This window comes from Meriones unguiculatus, chromosome 15, assembly GCF_030254825.1.
Source record: "Meriones unguiculatus strain TT.TT164.6M chromosome 15, Bangor_MerUng_6.1, whole genome shotgun sequence".
In the NCBI taxonomy this organism is placed as follows: Eukaryota; Metazoa; Chordata; class Mammalia; order Rodentia; family Muridae; genus Meriones; species Meriones unguiculatus.
Window position 1 is genome coordinate 13,886,901 of NC_083362.1, and position 22,661 is coordinate 13,909,561.

Sequence of the window (22,661 nt, forward strand, 5' to 3'; positions counted from 1 at the left end):
CTATCCACTGCAGAAGAAGAGTCTATGATGAGGGATAAGACCAAATTCTGTGGCTATGAAAACAAGGATAAGGATGTCTCACTTAGGAGATAGTTTGATACCACGCCCCATTAAAAAAAAATAATGATAGTAAGTTCTTTCCTAGGGCATATGGCCTCCGTAGCTATGGGTTATTGGCCAGGTTTACAGAACCATGTATGGGTTCCTTCCTATGGAATGGGAATTAAATCCAACCAAAAAGCTGTTGTTTGCCCCCATAACAGTTATGCCACTATTATATCAACAGACTTATCTATGTTCCATCATGCTTGTATAACACTTTATTAATTTATTTACTTATTAAGAGCAGGATAAATTGATTACATATTTTGATACTTGTGAATAATGTTTCTGTCACAAGAAGACTCACATAACTCTTTGATAGACCCATTTCATCTCCTTGGGCTATATGTTCCAGTGTGCAGTTACTGGATAATGTTTTCCATTTTATCTGCTCTAACCTACATTTCCACCTGCAGTCTCCCTTTGCCATGTCACAATCTGCATGTGCCATCTTCCATTGTTTTAAAAGCAGCCTTCTAACACTGCAGTTTTTATTTGAATTTTCGTGATGATTATTGATGCTGAGATTGCCCCCCCCACTTTCTAGAATCCCATTTTGATTTACCTAAAAACATCATCATATTTGTTTAAGATACTCGAGTCTTTACATTGGTTGTTACATTACACATATTTACCATCACTAATCACTAGCGCCAGCATTTCAAGAAGCTTCACCTTCATTGTCATCTTTATCCCTTGAAAGAACAAAAGGCTTAGGAACTTTTTGACATGTGTTGAGAACTGCATCAGGCCTCTCTCTAGTGCTGGGGTGACAGCCATGCTCATACTTCTCTGTTAGTAGTTCTTTGAATTTCTAAAATAAAGTTTAAATATATTAATGCATACATACATTATATATGTGTGCAGAATTTGTCTAAGAATTTGCCTGCTTTCTACACAGCTGTAAAATTCTTCTCACAGTGCATTCTGAGAGCTAGAAAGAAATGGCTCAAATAACCAGTTAAGAGCATGGGCTGTTCTTCCAGAGGACCCAAGTTCAGTTCTCAGCATCCATGTTGGGCAGTTATCACGACTATCTGTAACTATGGCCTCGGGAGTTAATAAACCTTCTTCTGGCCACAGGGGCACCTGAATTTATGCGCACAGACCTACACCCATAATTAAAAATAGGGAGAAATAGTCTTTCTGAGGTAGGAGCTGCCAGCTGGTTATCCAGTACCAAAATGGTAAGACCTAAATAACAAGGATCTGCAAGTAACACTGGATGGACTCAGTAGGTTGTATTTAAATATGTACACACACACACAATGTAACAACAATAAATAAAAAGAGACCATGAATTTGAGAGAATGTGTGTGTGCATCTGAGAAGGAACGTGAAAAGTTTTGAAAAGAAAAAAAGAAGGGAGAGGTGTTGTAATTGAAAATAAATACAACAGACCTTGGGTCTGGAGAGATGGCTCCATGGTTAAGAGCATTAGCTGCTCTTCCAGAGGACCCAAGTTTGGTTCCTCAAATCCACATGGAAGCTCACAACCATCTAGTTCCAGAAGATCTAATAGCTTCTTCTAGGCTCCTCAGGTACCAGGAACAAATGTGGTGCACAGACATAGATGCACACACAACATCCAGATGTGTAAAATACAGGTATGTACAATTTAAAAGATGGAAAATAGGTTTATCCTATATTATATGTCTAATGTCCACTTATGAGTGAGTATATACCCTGTGTGTCTTTCTGCTTCTGGGATGCCTCACTTGGGATGATTTTTTCCAGTTCCCACCATTTACCTGCAAATTTCATGGTTTCCTTGATTTTTATCTCTGAGTAATATTTCGCTGTATAGATGTACCATAATTTCTGTATCCATTCCTCAGTTGAGGGGCATCTGGGTTGTTTCCAGGTTCTGGCTATTACAAATGAAGCTGCTACAAACATGGTTGAGCAAATATCCTTATTGTGTACTTGAGTGTCTTTTGGATATATGCCTAGGAGTGGTGTACCTGTATCTCAAAGAAGCACTATTCCTAATTGTCTGAGAAAGCGCCAGATTGATTTCCAGAGTGGTTGTACGAGTTTACATTCCCACCAGCAGTGGAGGAGGGTTCCCCTTTCTCCATAACCTCTCCAGCATGTGTTGTCACTTGAGCTTTTGATCTTAGCCAATCCGATGGGTGTAAGGTAAAATCTCAGGGTCATTTTGATTTGCATTTCCCTGATGACTAAGGACATTGAGCATTTCTTTAAGTGTTTATTTTTTTATTTTTTATTTTTTGCCATTTCAGAAAGGCTAAGAGGATGGACATCAGAAGAAGGGGAAAATGGGGCACAGGACAGGAGCCTGCCACAGAGGGCCTCTGAAAGGCTCTACCCTGCAGGGTGTCAAAGCAGATGCTGAAACTTATGGCCAACCTTTGGGCAGAGTGCAGGGAATCTTATGAAAGAAGTGGGAAATAGTAAGATCTGGATAGGACAGGAGCTCCACAAGGAGAACAACAGAACCACAAAAAAAAAAAAATCTGCACACAGGGGTCTTTTCTGAGACTGCTATTCCAACCAAGGACCATTCATGGAGATTACCTAGAACCCCTGCACAGACATAGCCCATGACAATTCAGTCTCCAAGTGGGTTCCACAGTAATTGCAACAGGGACTGTGTCTGACATGAACTGATTGGCCTGCTGTTTGATCACCTCCCCCTGACGGGGGAGCAGCCTTACCAGGGCCACAGAGGAAGACAATGCAGCCAGTCCCGATGAGACCTGATAGACTAGGATCAGAAGGAAGCAGAGGAAGACCTCCCCTATCAGTGGACTTGGGGAGGGCCATGCATAGAGAAGGGGGGTTCAGGGGCTGGGAAGAGAGGAGGGAGGTGTTCACGGGGGTGGGGGGAGATACAAAGTGAATAAAGTGTAATTAATAAAAAGAAAATAAATTTTAAAAAGATTGAAAATAAATGAATCTTTACTGAAGGCACTCTGCCCCTAGCTGAAACCCTTCTGTGGCTTCCCACTGATCTGAGAGTTGCATGGAAATCCCTAGTGTGCTCTCTGAGCCCTGTAAGCCATGGTTCTCCCCTGCTTTACTGGGCTCCTCTCAGTCACTGCACTTGCTACTTCTTCATCTCAACCCCTCACAGGAGCTATGCCCCCTAGGGAACTCCTCCCTGTTCTCCTCATTGCTTTATCAATCAGTCTCCCCAGTTCTCCAGTTCAGGTGTCATGCAGCAATCTAGGACTCTTGTGTGTGTGCACCAACCATAGTTACATTAATTACGTGTTTTTTATGGGTGGTGGTATGTTGTGTGTATGTATGCATGTGAAATTATTTATTAATTTCTTTCTTTACTACAGTGGAAGTCCCATCAGGGTCATGGCAACTTTGCTCATCGGTACCTTCAAAGAGCCTTGTATGGTGTGTAGGGAGCCACCCTCACTTCCAGCTCCCACCCTCCCCATGGTTCCCACTGCTCTGAGGATTCCATGGAAATCCCTAATATCATCTCTGAACCCTGTAGGATATGGCCCTTGCCCTCTGAGGTCTTCTCAGGCACTTTGCTGCTGGAGAGGCTGAGGAGGAAAAGGAAGAGTGACAGTGGGGGCGGAGTGAAGGGAGAAAATGAGGGGCACGAGGAACATAAGTCCAGGGCAGAAGAAACAACAAGGAGACACCCGGTTAGTCTCTACTCTGCTGCTGTGAAGAGACGCTGTGATCAAGGCAGCGTGTAAGAGAAAGCATTTGATTGGGGGCTTGCTTACACTTACAGAGGGTGAATCCATGACCATCGTGCCGGGAGCATGGCAACAGGTAGGCAGACACGGTGCAGCAGCAGAAGCTGAGAGCTCCCATCTGATCAGCAAGCTGCAGGCGGAGAGAGACCGGACCTCACGCAGACTTCTGAAACCTCAAACCTCACACCCAACAGCACCCCTGCTCCAACAACGCCACACGTAGGGATCCTCTAACAGCTCCACTAAGGTCCAAACACTCAAACACATGAGCCTCCGGGCGTCATCCTTATTCTAACCCACGCGGGCGCCTGTCCCTAAAAGTGCTGCCCAGGCAACTTCACGGTCAGCTGACAAAGAGTTCCACATACCTACATAGCACTGTGAATACACGCCCCACCTGAGGCCCAGGCATCTCTTTCCTGTAAACTCCTTGGCATCCAGCTACTGGGGTTACGTTTCATTGCATTTTCCAGGCCTGACCACGCTGCCGCTTTTGGTTAAGAACATGCGCATGTATGGCATACCCTTCTTTACAAGAGGCCTGGTGTCTGCAAGACGCGGTAAGGACAGGAGACGAATAGCCGTGCTGTGAGCCCTCACCACGAGAGTCGTCTGGAAGGCCGACGGGAGTTCTTATTAGAACGTGCCAGACAGCAAAGAGATGGGATGATTTACTATCCTCGAAAGGCACAGAGGAAATCCCGGCGAGAGAATTCACAGAGACGCTTCAGAATTGGAAGATAGAAAATACTTTCTTCTTTTCCGGGGTGGGAACGATTTTATAGCATCCGGTAAATACAATCTGCTCCTGCACTCTGATAATGTGACAGGTAGCCACTTCCTGCCAAGATTTGTTCTCCACCGAGGCCCTGCATATATGCATGAGGCCACAGGACCTTGAGGGGTTGAACTCAGTTTTTCCTCTTTGTCTCCATCATTTCTTAGGATTTGAGGTTGAAAAATCGAGTTGATTTTCTAGCTTCATAAATATTGAAATGCGCTTTTCAGCTAGGACCTTCCAGCTTCTCCCTCGCTGACCTTTGCAAAGGGGGCTGTGTATCCCCATGTTAAGCTTGTTCCTCTTCCTTTCGGAGACTCCAAGCACAGTGTAAGATGGGACACAAAAGACGGGCTTCTAAGAAACAAGACGTGGGCTTCTAGGGACAATTATCTTAGGAAAGCAGCACAGAACTGCAGTGTGTAGCTTTGGGGAAACCGAGAACAGCCAAAGCTGTGGAGAAAGGTGAAGGACTGGGCCAAGGAGGAGCCAAACAGAGGCAGCGCAGGTGTAGGTGGTTCACAGCGGGAGGACTCCTTATAAGCCTCGCACAGACTCCAGGCACGTTGCTTTTCCAAATCACTACCTGCGTGTTTCGGGGGTGCCATGCAATATTCCAACATGCGTGTAAAATGTGCGGTAATCAAATCAGGGGGAGTAGCATGTACTGCCTCAAACATTTACCCTCTCTCCAGGCTGGAAGCATTCAGCCCCCTCCCTTGTGGGTGTTTTGAAATACGCAATAAGATATTGTTAAGGGTGATCACCCACCGTGCTGTAGATTCTAGCTGTATTCTTGTACCCATTAGCCAACCCTCGCCAACATTCACCCTCCTCTTCCCTCCCCTCCGAACTCTGGAGACCTCCACTCTCTGGTTCTGTGGGGATCAGATTATTAGGTTTCCACACAAAAGCGAGGAGTTGTTTTTCCTTTCCTTAATTTTTTTTCTTCAATCAAGAACAGAGCTGCAAAGATGTAATTAATCACACAACGACACAAAGCAAATTTAGTTTGGTTTTCTCAGTATTGAAATATGTTTCTGAAAGCTGACATTCCTCTTTCTTCTTTCTTTCCTTCCCTCATTCCTTGGCTCCTTTGTTTGCTCCTCCTTTTCTTCCGTTTGGTAGTTGTAGGGAATGTAACAAAAGATTCTGCTTTCCTGTCACTGGAGTTAATCCCTTTAACACAAGGAAAGGCAGGCCAGAAGACAGCCCCTGTGCAGCCCTCTCCAGCATGGCTCCTTGTCTTGAGGAGACATGCGTGGCTGAGCATGTGCACCCCTGCACATGTGTTTGTACATCAGCGCATGCCTGCATGTGAGCGGCTTCTACAGGTCTGGTCTAAGTAGATGTGCCTGTGAAATCTTCCTTCGATTAACCTTCAGGGTCAGTGAGGGTAATCGCAAATGATCTGTTGAGAGCCTGTGCGAGTGAAACATTTGCCACTGATTACACATTTTAACACTTATTCAAACTTTCAAGGTACTTACGTTTAGCTTAAGAAAAGAGAATGTAGCCGATTTCCTACTTAATGAATTGAATAGCAGTGGCTTGCCTGCCTCTTCACTACAGGGCTCATGCATGGCCGGGCATGTGTAATGGGGGTCCAGCCTTTCTCTTGGTTCCCCACCGAGCCTCCACGCTGGGGAAGTGTTGATTCCACACTTTGGCCATTGGCAGCTCTAACTGGCTTCAGGCCTGTAGCTGTCACACAACAGGTGTCGGGAGCCTTTCAAGCTACCACAAAATTAGCCAGGCAAAAACTACCTTCAATAAAATGAGAATACAGAGTTTCCTGCTGGAGAGGGTCAGGCAAGAAGGGAATGTCCCCTGCGAGGGATCTCAGCAAACAGGCAGTTGACAAGTTGTGTGTCCACATGACTCAGGGGAGAAGATCAGTTTGGAGGTAGTTTCCAGAGAGCCCAAGGGATGCATGTCTTTGCATGACTCTTTGGGGTAAGGACGGACCACTTCCCTAACAGTGTATCTGGGGTACCTCAGGTGTTTGGGGCCCACAGCAGGATAGAGAAACTTCCATGCTGCCATGGCAGTGACTCTAATTTCTCTGCATCCTACAACAGCCCCCGAGGCATTTCCAGGAACATTTGGCTCTGAAGAGCCGGATTTGAAATTCTCTTCTTCAGTCTCACCTCCCTCTGATGTTCCTCTAGCTGTTTGTACACTGTTAAGTTTCTAAGTAGTATTTTCTGGCTGTTAACATAGCTCATAAACATGCTAGTACAATTTGAAAAGAAACAGCATCTAAAAATACCCCTTCTCCCTCTAATGTTTCCCATATAATGTTTAATCTATGCTTGGGTGACTGACCTGGCTATTTGTTTAATGGTTTTAGTTTTTGCCTCTTTGAAGCAGTAAGCCAAAAGATTCAACAAAGGTAAACTATAAATTCACTGTGTTCTTCAGTTTATTTGTATACGTACATTGTAGACGCACAAGAACACTCACGAAGGGTCTGCTACATACCACATACTCATGTTAGAGTTTGGATCTAAAGAAATGAGTTAGTCTCTGTCCTTGAAGAACTTACTCAGGCAGAGGGGGCTGCACCGGACAATGTCGTGATAGGTCCAGCCAGCCACAGGGGCTTTCAAGGAAGAATGAGCCATCTCCCATTTTACCACAGAGTAGTCATTGGAAGAATGGCTAAGTTAGACATTTCAAACTGCACGTCTCAGGATTTTCTCTCGAGTCATAAAAAGAAACCACAAACCCATCTGGCAAGCAGGGTGGACTCCCAGAAGTCCACCCGAGATGAACGCTAAGCTGATCACTGAGGTGGACACATGAACAGGTCAGATGTGGGCACACTGGAAGAGGGAAGCATGGGTGGAACAAAGTGCTGACCACATAGTGACTGAATAGGAGAAAACAAAAAGTCCTTGGGCACACTGTTCAACTTGCAGGCAGTCCAATAGGCAGGAGAGTGGGGTTTTTGTTGTTGTTGTTTGGTTGGTTTTTGTTTTGTGTGATCTGAGCCTTTTTCAGGTAGCCAAGCTTCTTTGAGAGTGTCTTTCATGCATCCTTATGGGTTAGTTCTATGGGCTTGTGAATCTAGTTGATTTTAGAGACTTCCTGAATCTTTTGAGTTGTTTATCTCCTGGATCTTAAGGATCTTCTCTGCAGGAGAGAATGCTTCCCCATCCTGAGCCTTAAGGAGCACCTCTCCAAGATGGAAGTTTTTGCCTCAGAGGAAACTGCTTTGTAACACGGGACATGGGCAGCTGTCCCCACCTACATGCTTTTACCACCATATTGTTCTTCCCAAGGACATGGACACACATTGCACAACAGAATAAATCTTTCCTCCCATAAGCACTCCCTCCCCTGAAATCACATACTAGAATGAAATGACCATGGGGCGTGGCCAGGTGAGAACATGGCTGGCAGCTCCATTGTCATCCAGGGTCCTCCTCACATGCCTTTCCTGGGAAGGTGAGACCTGGGCACCCATGCCATTTGTTGAGCGGCACTCAGGTGCAGTCGGACACAGAACAGTCCATGCACAGCAGGGCACCCTGTGACCTCTACCATGGCTGAGACAGGACCCCCTGAGAACATACCAAACTAGGGTTTCGGCACCGCACTGACACACCAGCACCAAAGCTCTGAACTTACCAAGTCCCTTCCCCTCAACGCAAATCCTAGCAAAATGGCTGCGTTCCCGGAAGCTAACCATACCATCACTACACTCTGGAAAGCCTGCTGCTGCGCTCATCTGCTAAGTCTGGACCCAGGGAGGGCCGTAACTCCACACACCACTCCTAGGCGCTGTTTCTGATGTGTGTTGGGGTTGGTGCTCATTTTCTTCAGTGGGGTAGCAACTGATAAACTGTCCTTAAACCCCACCCACGCTTGGGCAGGAAATGCTAACTTAAGTCAGTGGGTCACACAAAAGAAGACATAGAGGTAGGAGGCAAACATATTGGAAAGAGGGGTTCGAGAGAGAAAGAGAGAGAAAGAAAGGGAATGAGAGAGGGAGTGGGGTAAAAGTGGCTAACATTCATTATTTAAATGTATAAAGCTGTCAAACTACAAAAGTACTTAAAATAAATTAAAGCATTTCACTGGAATCTAGCCAGGCGGCTGTCACAGAGGAGATACTGTTTCCTGGAGCCCTGTAACTTTCACTGCAGGACTCCGGACAAGTCCTGTCACCCTCCGGCCTGGTTCTCTGGTCTCTGAGTTGAGACATAGGTTCACCTGCCTACCCAGGCTGTTCCTAACTGGGGTTAATGCCCTCTGTGGGCTTTGCTTCCCCGGCCCTGCACTTTGAGCTTGCCGAGCTCTCATTGAGCCTCACACTCTGAGATGGGATCATCCGGTAACATCCTAGGAATTTATTGTTTGTGATTCTGCTGAGGTACGGTGTGATGGGGGAAGCAGCGCTCAGTGTTGGAGCCTTCTTGTCCTTTATTAAGCACTAAATCCTGTATCTTTATGCCCTCGGCCGTCTCTTGGAGTCATCGGTAAAAAACTGTTAAAACGCAAGTCTGAGATGATGAAAGAATTCATTAAGAAAAAAAAAAAGAAAAGGAAACTGGAGTCATTCTGAAATGAAAAATAAAATTTCCTCCTGAAGACTCAGAGAAGTGGGGTGTAGGTCTTTGCTTCCCAAGTAAGCGTTTCTGAACCTTCTTAGAGCCTAGAGACCCCTCTGTGATCTTGAGATAATGCCGTCTTGTTTCTGCTGACACTCATCTCATTATTTATTCTGCTGTCCCATCTCTGTCTGCTTAGTGGTCTCTTCCACATAATACACAAACATCCTGAACCCTTAATTTCTGACTGTGTTGAACAGCTTGTCCCTTGGTGTCTGTGGAAGATTGGTTCTAGGACCCCTAATGACAGCACAAGGAACAGGTGCTTGGACCCTTCGATAAAAGGGCCTGGCATTTCCATAGGGCCAATGGACAACCTCCTAACGCTTTAAACTGTCTCTGCCTTCCCTGTAATGCCTACGAAGGGGGTACACGGTACACTATGGTTTCGCGACTGTATTACAGGGGATAATTGCAAGAATAAAGCTAACAAAAACGCTCATCTGTACCGTTCATGCATAAGGTTATAATTGTTGCTTAATATTCTTAGTCCCAAAGAGTTCTCAGACACACACTGACATTTTGGGAACCGGAAGTCAGCGTTTCTGAGACATTGACCCTCCACAGCAGTCTCCTGCAAGCGTCGCTGCTGTTTTCTTCCCTAGTGCGGGGCCTTTCACCTGCTGTCACTTCAGATTTGTCACAATACAATGCAAAGGGAAGCGGTCCCAGCAGTCCCCCGGCCTGTAAGAAACAGAGAGGATGTAATGCTGGCTGGCAGGTGTCAGTCTCAGGGTACCTCTGAGACTGAGGAGCCTTGTCCCTTTCCCAAGGTTACTCTCAGACTCAAGCTACCCTAAAGGGAGAACCACATCAGTTGGGCCTGCCCACCCATGTGTGATGAGACACCAACCAGCTCTCGATCCAATTCAGTGTGGCATGGCCAGGCCAAACAGCATGCAGACAAAGCCTCCACGCAGCATGAAAGCCAGTGGTGGGGTGTGGCTTCAGGTTTCCGACAGCCCTCTGGCTAATACCCTGTTTTTCAGATTCCTTCAACCCAAGCTTGTGAATAGAGCAGACTCCTCTTCTGCCCCCGCCTACACGAGACAGGCCTTCTGTCCTCTACCTCTACAGGGCTGTCCTCACCTGTCCCCATTCCCAAATGCCTCCGTCACTTCAGTGAACACTTTCCAGCCTTACCCACTGGCCTTCTAGACTGCTTCTGTATCGGGATTCCAGGGTCTTGTTAGCAAGGCCAGTCTTTTGCCTAGATTCTAGAGTGTGAACTTCATGCTTGTACTGAAAGCAAGCATGCATGAACTTCTAGAATTCATGCTTGTACTGAAAGTGTTTTTCTAAGTGAGCCATCTCCCCATGTCCTCTTCTTGTCAAGACCAGGAAAGGCACACTGCCATGATCTTCCTGACCAACTACAAACTTTTTACAGCTTTGACCGAAATTCTCCCTCTGTCCTTTTTCTGTCTTGGGTCCTCTTCTTGCCAGAGGTTGCTATTTCTCCTTGGTCTCTCAATGTCTCTCATGGCAGACCCCCTGGATTGTTCATATGAGCAATACATGCTCCCTTCCCTGCAGTGGTGTTTGTGGACACTAGTAATGCTGTCTACAAATCTCACTTGCTAAAAGTTGCGACTGTGCATGCATGGTTAGGGGGGCTGTACATTCAAGGCCTGCCTGGGTCACAGGGCAGGTTCAAAGCCAACCTGGGCAACTCAGTGAAATGGTGTCTCAAAATAAAAACTAAAAAAAGAGCGGAAGGGCTAAGAATGAAGCTGGGCATAGGGCATGCCTAGCTCCATGTGAAAGTCTCAGGTTTGATCCTCAAGTGTGGGAGAATGTGCAAACAAATACATACATACATACATACACACACACAGAGAGAGAGAGAGCGAGAGAGAGAATATGAATTCTGACTTCATCAGTTCATTATCATGATCCAGAGAGCACTCTTTTCTTCAGAAAAATACTTCTGACATTGAAAGTAAATGACAAAGAAATAGGCAATGAGTATGTGTGCTGTATAGTGATTTTGCGAGCTGGATGAAAGCCAGGGTTATCTGGGAAGAGAAACCTCAACGGGCGAATCGCCTCCATCAGGGTGGGCCTGTCCGTGGGGCATTTTCTTGATTAGTGATGAAACGTTTGAATGCCCATCCACTGTGGGTAGTGCCACCCTGGGCAGGTGGATCTGGGCTTTATAAGAAAATAAACTGAGCAAACCATGGAGAACAAGCCAGTGGGGAGCACTCTTCCTCTGCTTGGGTTCCTGGCTCCAGCTTCCGGCTTCAGTTCCTGCCCTGGCTTTCCTGGGTGACAGACAGTAACTTTTAAGCATAAATAAACTTTCTTCCCCCACCCTCTGGTCACAGTTTATCGCAGCAGTGGAGAAGCAAACTAAGAGTATAGTTTAAAAACATGAATTCTCGAATAAGACTGCTAGCTTTTGAATAGGGTTGCGACCTTGTAGCGATCTCTTCTCCTCCCGAGTCACAATTTACTGTCCTACTTGCTCCATGGCACTCCCAGAATCCCTAAAGCTTTTAAGCATCCTCATGAGCATGGTGCCTTGCCATCCACTGAGTTTTGACATATGGTTTTCAGATAGCAAACCACATTTTCTTTTATTTGAGCAAAGTGGCAGACAAGCCTTTTCTATAGGCCAGATAGAAATATTTTAAGCCTTGGGGGCCATCTGCAGCCTCCGTCATTTCCTTCCCTGCTCCTTTTCACTACAGTGAAAGAGGCAATTCATAAAGAACATTACGGACTCGTGGTGCCTTCCTTTATCAGCCCAGTTTTAGTTGAAGATCATGGACAGGGCAACACAGCACAAACAGAGCTTTTACCTCCTCATTATTTACAATTTGTTATGAAGCTGCAGAGCCTTTGAATGCAAAGTAAATGGACAGTGACCTAATCGAGGGCCATGTGCCCTCCACTCAGCTTTTAAGACCTGAGGTCTGCACCATTGCCCTGAGTACCCAGACCTGCTGCCCCAGAGGCTCCTCTGTGTAGCCCCATCTAGTGATATGCCCGCACCGACGGCCTCTGTCTTCTGGGGCTCGATACGACACTGCTAGATTCTAGTCTTCCAGGCATTATGATATGGCCTGATGGTTGTGTCCTTTCCATGTGACCCTGGGTATAAGTGACCATGTCACTTCTTTTGCCGAAATGGTCAGGAATTGGATTCTATCTCTCCCTTGGTCTTTCTGCTAGTTGCCAAGATGGAAACCAAGAGCCGTAAGACAGAAAGAGCAGAGGTCTTGGAATCACCACAGGAACCAGAAATTCTTCCAGGCAACTGTGATGGACATGAGAACAAATGATCCTTTATGATTACGAGGCTGTTGGCATTTCAGGAACTGTCAGAGCAGCCAGTATGAACCATGGTTTCATGATTTTCCTAAATGTACATTTTTCCTTGTAATCCACAGTATGACTTTGTAGTCCAAAGTTTTGATCAAGTGACGAATAATAGTGAGTCCGTTCCTTTTGAGTCACGGTGACAGAAACAGCCGAGGAGAAGGAAAATGTGTAGCTGTGAAGTTCTGGGTGGGGGTGAGGGGTTGCAGATCGGGTCGTGGCAGCAGGTTCCTGAGGCAGGTACTGTTCACATCATGCTAGAGTGGGAAACAGAGTTTGGGGCGCCAGGACCGGGTAGCAACTCCAAGGGCATGTCCCCAGTGCCCTACTTGTGCCAGCTAGGTCCCATCTCCCAAGGCTTCCACAGTTCTCCCAAAATAGTGCTGCCAGCTGGGGGAACAAGTGCTCAAAGCACGAGCTGTGGGCAATGTCTCAGATCCACACCACGGCAGGCGCACGGCGTTCTGCAGCTTGCTTTTTTAGCCCACTCCGTGGTATGTTTTTGAAATGGATCCGCATTGGTAAGTGTTCAAGTTCTAACAGTGTTAATTGTTTATTTGCTTTCAATAAGCTACCTGGGGCCCCTGAAAGTGTGTGAAAATATTTGAATCAACATATTTTTAAAATGATAATACCTCCAGCTCTCTGGGAGGTTTTTAATTGTTTGCAGCTAGCATATAATTAGCATCCCATCATCTGCTGCTACACACTAGAAAGGTGGCACAGGCTTTTTACACTCCTCCTTTTATCTGTGCTGTTCTTCCCCAAAGTCCGTGTGTGACTTAGAGAAGAGAAGGCCACATTTCTCTGTAGAAATGAGCTCAATCCCCAACCCCTCCTTTGACGACAGGGACTTTCCCTGGCCACCCTGTCACTCAGGGTATCCCTTTCTAAGCTGGGCTGAAACCCGAACTGTGTCTTTGAGTGGCCACGGGGATTAGAGGAGCCTTTAAATAGAAGGCACCTGTCGGAGTGCAGGATGCACAGTACGCACCCAGCGATGCTAACTGCTCCCGTGGCTTCATCTCAGCAGAAAACCGAGACTGCCGTAGGTAGATGATACTAGGCCCTGAACACAAGCCACACCCTGCAGGGAGACTCTGGAGTCTTTCCTGTGTTCATTCATTCTCTGTCCGTGGTGACTTCTTTGTAACCTCCAAGTATTTACAAAACCAAAACAACCTCACACTTTCAATCTTTCAACCGATTATAAATGATTTTTTAAATGAATAAAAACAAACACAAAACAAGGCAGAGAGTCCTGGAGAGATGGCTCTGCTGAATTCCGGTCCATGCTCCTATGTAAAAGCTCAGTGCAGTCCTGAGCATGCCTGTAACTCCAGCATTGAGGAGCACAGGCAGGAGCATCCTTGGGGTGTCCTACCAGCTTTGCTAGACAATGCAAGCTTGGGGTGCAGGAAGAGACCCTGCCTCGGAGGAACAAGACCGAGTCTGACCCAGAAGGACCCCTGTGTCCCTCTTCTAGCCTTGTGCACAAGCCCCAGCCCCTCCCCACACCTGCATATACCACGCATACATATATGTTTCACACACACTTTCACACACATGAAGCAGCCATTAGTTTCGTTCTGTTTTCATTGGACAGGGCTCCCCAGGGTCGACTCTACTTCCGTGTCACCCACAAGCTTCGTTCCTGGAGTCGTTCTTACTCATCCAAAGCAGGCTTTTACTATGCCCGTCTTCTGCCCTGGCTTAAATCTCCGATGCTCCCTGAGGACAGTGCCATCCTGCCTTACACTTTCAGGTTCCAAGTGTCTCATTCTTATTGCATTTCATTTTCAACTCAGTTGTCCTTAAAGAGTCAATAGGCAATCCTTAGACCATGCCTCCGGGTCAAAATTCCGGTTTGTTATAGACAGGGTAAAGAACACATCATTTTATTATCAAAAACGTTAGCTGTATATGACGTTTCTTTTTGCGACTTATTCCAAATAAAGTGATTAATTAAAACCTCATTAAACAAATTATTTAAATTTAATTAAGTTAACTAATTAATTAATTAAAACTTCAGACACTTCTAATTCCAAGTCAGGTTGTAAAGGTGGCTGAGGTTTTTTGTTTGTTTGTTTGTTTACCAAACCAGTTTTGACACCCCAAATATGTGCTGCTCCCCCAGGATCACGACCTCTTTGAATGACACAGGCTTCTTTCTGTGATAATTCACCACTGTGATATGCAGATTCCTATGATACAATTTAAAATAAAATAAAAAAAAAACTTTCTTGCAGCTAGTAGAGTCACAAAATGAAAAATGCCCCTAGATATTATGTTTTGAGAGCTGGGGGTGTACGTGGGAAAAGGCTTTCCCAGTTTCCCCAGGCCCTTGGGTACCACACCAGCACCATAACATACAAACAAACGACGAAAATCAAAAGTTAGGCTCTGAAAATGTCAACCCAGTAGTTTTCCTGTTAGAGCCACTCCTATGTCATCCTTGATTGCTAACGAGCTTCCAGCGGCTTGACAGTGTTTTCGCTGGGCCGGGGAGTCATTACACAGTCCTTGACAAGCAAGCCCATGTGCAAGGCCACCAGGACTTGACATCCATGCGGCCTGCTCTCAGCATCCATGTTCTTGCATCAGCAGTATTCCTCCTCTCTCAGCTCCCGGTTGCAAAAACAGGCATGCAGGGTTGCCACAGGTGGGACAAGCTGGGCACCTGGTTGTCCTCTGGTCCCCAGTCCACCATCAAGCTCATCGTGGCTTATTTTGCTTCTTCATGCAAGTGGGTGAAATACGGACCCGAAGAAAAAAGAAGTGTAAGACTTGTTTTTATTTTATGAAATATAACAGATCCAATGGGTGGGGCAGGGGGCGGCGTTTACACCAAGAACCAAGGCTAACCCCGGGGAAAGATCTCTGAAAGAGAAACTCCTAAGTTTTCTCCTAATTTCGTCATCATAAGACTGACATCCTTAATTCTCCCAGGCCATGCTTACCAGCAAGAGAACTTCCAAGGAAGGGGAAAGGAGTGAAGTCACAAAGAAAAAGATTGTGAAGCCACACAGCACAGGAGGCAGGGAGGGGAGGAAGGACTTGTGGGATGAGGGCATTGTTCAACAGGAGACAGGTCAGAGGTCATTCTGGGAGCTTCCAGCTGCTGCTTGTCCCAGTGGTGGGGCTTTTCCTAGGATGCTCCGTCTCTTCCCCAGAGGGCGCTGTACTCTGTCGCTTCAAGCCCCTACCAGGTTTGCAAGGGGAATAGCAGGACTTTCTGTCTGCTGTGTGAAATTCCATCCACTAATTGGATCTGTGGAGAATTAGCCTACAGGTTCCTCCAGTTTGCCTGCCAGCATCAGGGGCAGAGAGCTGCCATCTGTGCCTGGGGCACTCTCCCCAGCATCCCTGAGTAGTACTTGGGCCTCCTCAGCTGTTCCGACTGCCTTCCACACCCAGCCCCACCTAGGCCCGCAGACAGTGTCAGGTACAAGGGCATTAGGTTGTGTGAAACCAGGATGCTGGTGAGGGGAAAATCCCTGAAAACTCGGGGTGGGGGGGCAACAGACTTAAAGATAGACATTAGTATGTGGGCTTATGACAGTTGATTGGTGCCAGGGATTATTCTCTGCACTGATGAAAGGACAAAAAGAAGCCATCGCAAGCCTTATGTCTATTTAGATGCAAATTCAATAGGAAACAAGTATGAGAAAACAGTGAGATTTTAAAAAGGAATTCTGTCTGGAGGCTGGGATAGAGTTTCCTCCAGTCGGCACAGAGGTGAGAGGTGTGCTTTCCTCTTGCATCTGTGAAGATGGGTTTCCAGTCCTTTCCTGAGAGGAGAGGGGTGGAGCCTTGAGGTCCACTTACTTTTCTTACAGTCTTCCACTGTAAAATGGGCTGTTACTCAAGCCCTTCGTTTGGCCTCTCACATAGGTGGGTAGCTTTGCGCTCTTAAAATCACCCTCTGACAATTCTGTTAAAACTTCATAAAACAGTATGAGGACCTAATATTTTCTTGGAGAGCAGGAGATCCACTCATTTAGAAGCTATTATCACCCGATTCCTGTCAGAGCCAATTCCCCACACATTTTAGTTTAGAGAAGGGGGTTCTCTCCTCTCTCTCTCTCTCTCTCTCTCTCTCTCTCTCTCTCTCTCTCTCTCTCTGTGTGTGTGTGTGTGTGTGTGTGTGCGTGTGTGTGCATGAACTGGCATGGAAGCCAGGGTTTCTTAGACGTTAACAAGCATCTCTTCCACCACTGAGCGGCACTACCCAGCGCCCTCTTCCCCACCACTGTTTGTTAAAAACACATCTTCATTAAGAAACCATTCATAGCCAGGCCTGGTTAACAAGGTCTATACTGTCAGAGACTTCAGAGGTGGAGGCAGGAGGATTGAATTTGGAAAGCCCTGTGTGGGCTCCAGAGTGAGTTCAAGGTCAGCTTGGACAACTCAGTGTGAACTTGTCTTGAAATAAAAAGTAAGTAAGAAGAGGATATATAAAAAGTATATATCAGTGGTAGAGCACTTGTCTAGCATGCATGAGGCCCTGGGTTCCACCTGAAGGACCCCAAAAGAAAATCAAGACAAAACAACAACAAGAAGCCTATTTCTATTTGAAGTATTATAGCAGCGTGCGTTCCAACACACGACCAACACAGTGACCATCTCCATTAGCCTCCATTAGCCTCCCTCAGCCCATCTGCCTTGCACCTGTCACACCCACTTCTTCCCCCCACAGGTTTGCTCAGAGTCAAGGTGTTTTCTTCCTGTTGGTGTGAGGAGTTGAGAGAGGCGAGCAGTCAGTCATGGTGCCTATGTCCAGCCACAGTGCCTGAGAACCACAGAAGAGGAGGAGTGCAGGAGGGGAGGACTCCAGGCCACGTCAGGAGGTTCCTGTGTTTCCAGATACACTGGCCTGTCCACTCTGCCTCCTCTTCCACTTCCTGGAAAGGGAGGAGATGGGTGCGTACCCTGAAATTCCACTCCATCTGCAAACCCATGGCAAGCTGTAAGGGTCTGGAGAGCAAGCGCTGAGCACAGTTGTTACAAGCTGAGCTAAGCACTCATAATGAAAAGGGAGAACGGGAGATTTATAAATGAAATGTTTCATAGCTTTCAACAGCGAGTGCAGGAAAGATCCATTAACCTGCGCTGGGCTGCCACAAGCATTAGTTCAATTGTCGTCGCTGGCTCTTTTTAAACCCTTATTTTAATGACTCTGTCACTATCTTACTTTGAGAATTAAGAGGCAAATGCATAAGAAGTAAACAACATTAATGTCTGTTTCTTGCTGGAAAATACTGTTTTTCAAAACGAAGTCTTAGGTTTACGTTGTGGGTTTTTTTTTTTTTTTTAAGACTGCAATATTTTAAAGCAGCTGCTGGGTCACTTTTATTTAGAGAGGCTTTTGAAACCAATGGAAACAAAAAAATCATAATTTTCTCAGACTTGCTTCAGCAGATAGATCTGAACTCTTTTCAGGATACACTTTTCCAAACAGACCACTGTCTCAATGTGACTCGGGGTGACATATATTGCATTATTATTCTGTGTGGTTATGTGTGTCTGTGTCTGTGTGTGTCTCTGGGTATGTATGTCTGTGCGTGAACGCAGAGGACAGCTTGGGGGAGTCAGGAGCACGTGGCTGCTCAGGCTTGAACTCGGGTCTTCAGGCTTGGCAGCTAACACTGTCAACTGCTCAAGCCATCACGTGGGGCCCTAGAGTGAGGTTTAAAATTGAGATCTTAATGCAGTGCCTGCTTCTTCAGAAAAGAACACTAACCTTCGATGTACCTGAGCGCTTGATTCTGTGCACATTTTTCTCTGTGGTTCCTAACTTTGGAGAGAAAAAACTTGCAAGCATTTAACTCTCGGCTCTTTGGAAGCTTCTGACCCAATGTGTGAATTGTATTATCCCCCTTTTCTCTCCATGGTAATAGTCTGATAAGTCAAATGAAGATTCCAGTGAGCCAAATTGATAATTTGTGATTAGTTTGCTAAAATGTCACAGGGAAGACGACTGAATCTGCTAGAGGTATCTGCACACGGGGTAGCGGCTCGCAGGATAATGGTGACACCCGTGTTTCAGAGCCCCAGACTAAGCTATACTAAATAACATAACTGAAAATTTTAAACCGGGCACTCACGTGTCCATACTGACTGCCGCAGTATTCTTAACAGATAGGAAATAGAATCAGCCCCGATCTCACTCAAGAATGGGTCACTCAAGGTGGCCCACAAACACAATGGGATTTTTATGCAGCTGTGAAAAAAAGAGAAATCATGAAATTTTCCAGAAAATGGTAAGATGGTAAAGCAGTGATTCTCAGTCTTCCTGATTAGGTGACTCCTTAATACAGTTCTTCATGTTGTGCTGACCCCAATCATGAAATTATTTTCATTGCTACTTCATAACTGTAATTTTGCTACTCTTATGAGTCGTGATGTTAATACCTGTGGTTTTTGACAGCTTTAGGTGACCCCTGGTGAAAGGGTCATTTGACCCCCAAAGGGTTGTGACCCACAGGTTGAGAACCGCTGTGGTAAAGTATTCTATTGACTGAGATGATCTAGTCTTTCAGAGACAAAACCCTCATGTTCTCTCTCATGTGCTGATCCTAAGTGTTAGTTTACCTGCTTGTGAACAAAGCTTACAAGGATGGAGCTAGGCTCGGAAGCCGGATAGAAGATGACAAAGGGAGAACAGGTATAGAGAAATTGGTTAAAAGGTCATTTGTGACATGAACTGCCTAAGGAGGTGACCGTGGGCGGGAGGGAACAAGGGAAGGGGTGGGGAGAGGGAAATAACACGAACAAACTTTACTTGAAAAACACTGTGGTGAAACCTAATCTCTTGTAAGCTAATATACATACATTTTTATATCTTATCTATTAAATAAGCCAAAGTCAAATCTATTAAAAACAAAACAAAACAAAATATTTTAACGTGAAAATTTAGACTGCAGGGCTAGAGAGATGGCTCAGCGGTTAAGAGCACTGACTGCTCTTCCAGAGGAGCCGGGTTCAATTCCCAGCACCCACACAGCAGCTCACAACTGTCTATAACTCCTGTTCCAGGGGATCTGATACCCTCACAGAAGCATATATCCAGTCAAACACCAATGTACATAAAATAAAAATTAATTAAAAATAATTTAGACTACAAAAATAATTTTAAACAGTGACCATACTGGTAATTATTTCAGTTTAGCAACTCTCTAGGCTTTATTTATCACTTATCTCATTCATAAATTACCTCAGATTTATCTTCCTCAAAAGTTTACTGCAGAGGAGGTAGATAGGGATGGTAGGGAATGGGGCTCAGAGTGGACTACATACGTTTTGTACACTTACAAAACTGTCTTAGAACAAATTTGCTTAAACTAGACAGGCAAAGCGGCACACACGTGTAAGCTCAGCACTTGGAAAGGCAGAGGCAGGCAGATCTCTGTGAGTTCAAGGCCAGCTTGGTCTACAAAGCAAGTCCAGGACAGCCAAGGCTACACAGAGAAACCCTATCTTGAAAAACCAAACCAAACCCAACAAAATTGCTTCAAATATATGAAGCAACATCATTTGAAAATAAACATCATTTATTTTATTTTTATTTTATGTGTTTGGGTGCTTTGCCTGCATGCACATCAGTGTACCACATATATGTAGTTTGGAGGGCTAAAAAAAGGGTCAGATCTCCCGGGACTAGGCTTACTAGTGACTGAGCTGCCATATGGGCGCCATGGTCCTATGGAAGAGCAGTAGGGGCTGATAACAACTGAGCAATGTCTAAAACAGTCTACATTAACATAGGCTGCATTCATATAGCCAACTGTCTACCAAGTCAACAATGCATATGTGTATGTGCTTTCGTGTGCTGGTCTAGACAATTGCATTAGGTGCACACGCTGCATGTGCTTTGTGGTTGCACGTACCTCGTGGATAGCTTCGGAACTATCCCCCCAACACAGCTGTTTACTCACGTTTTAAATCCTTGCTCCCCTTGCTGTAGACAGAACTGCGGTGCCTGTGAAACACAGCCTACATCTGTAGCCAAGCTCGTATTTGTCACTTCGTCCATGTTATCACTTTGGATTAGTTCAATTTCTTCCAAATCCTGAGCTTATGAGAGTCTGCTAATTAGCATAGCTGTGCATGCAGTCTTAAATGTGAAGGAGATTAGCAGTAGAACAGGAACACACTGGGAGAAGTCAGCCACTTTGGTCATCCCATGGGAGGGGGCGGCACTGTGTTGGATACTAGCTGGTCTTAGCTCTGCGATTGTTGAGACGGACAATGGGGTGAGCCAGAAGTAGCCAGGGAGGAGTCAGACAAGCCCATATCAACACTGCCTCCATTCACTGCCTCCAACACTAAGAAAAAGGCACCAGGAAGGCTAGCAGGGGCAATGGCTTATCAAGGCAGATGAGTTTGGGTGTCACGGTGAAGCCAAAAATCTTGTACCTGGCAGAGCTTTGGGAACTAGGGGTGGATCACTCATGCTGGCTAGCATGTACTGCCTAGAGAGCTGAGCCCTGGGCTATTGGAACTCATTCAGGACCTCAGCCCCATACAGTGGGTCCACTCACTAACTACTAGTAAAGCTTTACTTTAAGAAGTGTTTAAAAGCAAGAAGGAAAAGATTCATCAGACTCTCAGCTCGATTCTCAGGAAGCAATCACATTCTCTGAGCAGTAGGTCCAGGTATCCAGGGCTCAGGCTTTCCTGCAACGCATGCTCCCTTTGGGAAAAATACCACTGAGTTATTGCAAACCACTAATAGTTGCTTGTACTTACTGAGCGCCTGATATACACCGATTTTTGTGTGATTGCTATCTCCTCATCCCGCTGCTAAACCCCAACTACTAAGAACAGCACCTGAAGTCTAGTTGATGCTCAATAAATATTTGTTGAATGAATCACCATCTCAAGCCCAGATATGGATGGTCTGCTGTCTAAACGTCAATTTTAGCCATAAAAGTAACAGACCCTGGGCATACCCCAGTTTACAGAAGTGAAACAGTTTTCCTCAGATCATAAGCCCAGAGGGGAAAGATCCATAACCTAAAACCCTAGGCATATGTATTCTTTTTTAAGAATTGTATTCACTAGTTACATGTGTCTGCATGCATGCTTAATGTGAACATGCACACACATGTACATGTGTCATGGTGCATGCGTGAAGCTGCAAGGATACCTTGCAGGGGTCTGTTCTGTTTATTTGACCATGTGGTCTTGGGTAGCAGACTTGGGTCCCCAGGAGTGGCAAATGCTCTTGCTGCTGAGCTAGCTTGCTGGCCAGGCTTATGGATTATGAGTCATACATGGCATTCCTTTCACATCCCTACAAACTTTCAACACTTTCAACTTAATGTTCATTAGAACATAACTCCTCTGATTTGGTTCCTAGTATTTCACAGGCTGATCTGTGTCCCCGTTTCTAGGCTGTTTACTATAGATCGGCGGTTCTCAGCCTTCCTAACACTGCAACCCTTCAATGCAGCTCCTCATGTTGTGGTGACCCCTCAGTCGTAAAATGACTTATTGCTACAGCATAACCAATTTTGTTACTGTTATGAATAGTAATGAAAATATCTGATATGTAGATATCTGATATGCAACCCCTGTTCTGGCATCATGACCCACAGATTGAAAACCATGGCTACAGAGGTCCTGACACTTGATAAATTCTACCTTTAAGACCCGGAGTTCTGTACTTCTGTCTGCCATCGTGAGCCATCTACCAGCAAAGCTGGAGCTGACGGGGTAGAGACCCCTAGCTGTGGATGTCAGGGCAGGGCCCATTTCTTGTACTGAGGGAGCCCTTTCCTTCACCCGATTTAGCAATGTATGCTAAATCACGCATCTTTGAGCGAGTTTGGCTCTGAAGATAGATGCTGTATTGAAACATCTGGAGAAACTCATTTCTTTCACCTGCCACTTTTTGGAACAACCAAGAAGCTAACCTGGGAACATGAAGAACTTGCTCTAAGAGGTGGGGACGACACTGCTTTTTGGATAGTTCCCCCTGAGCCCAGAAGAGCCGACAATGGTTTTCGAAATAAGGGTGCTTAAATTAAAAGCTGAAGCGAGGCCATCCGGGCAGCGGAGTGGATATAAAGCGATATGATTACTTTTGGCTGTAATAGGAGTGGATGGTGTGGGCCTGAGGTAATGAGCCCTCTACCC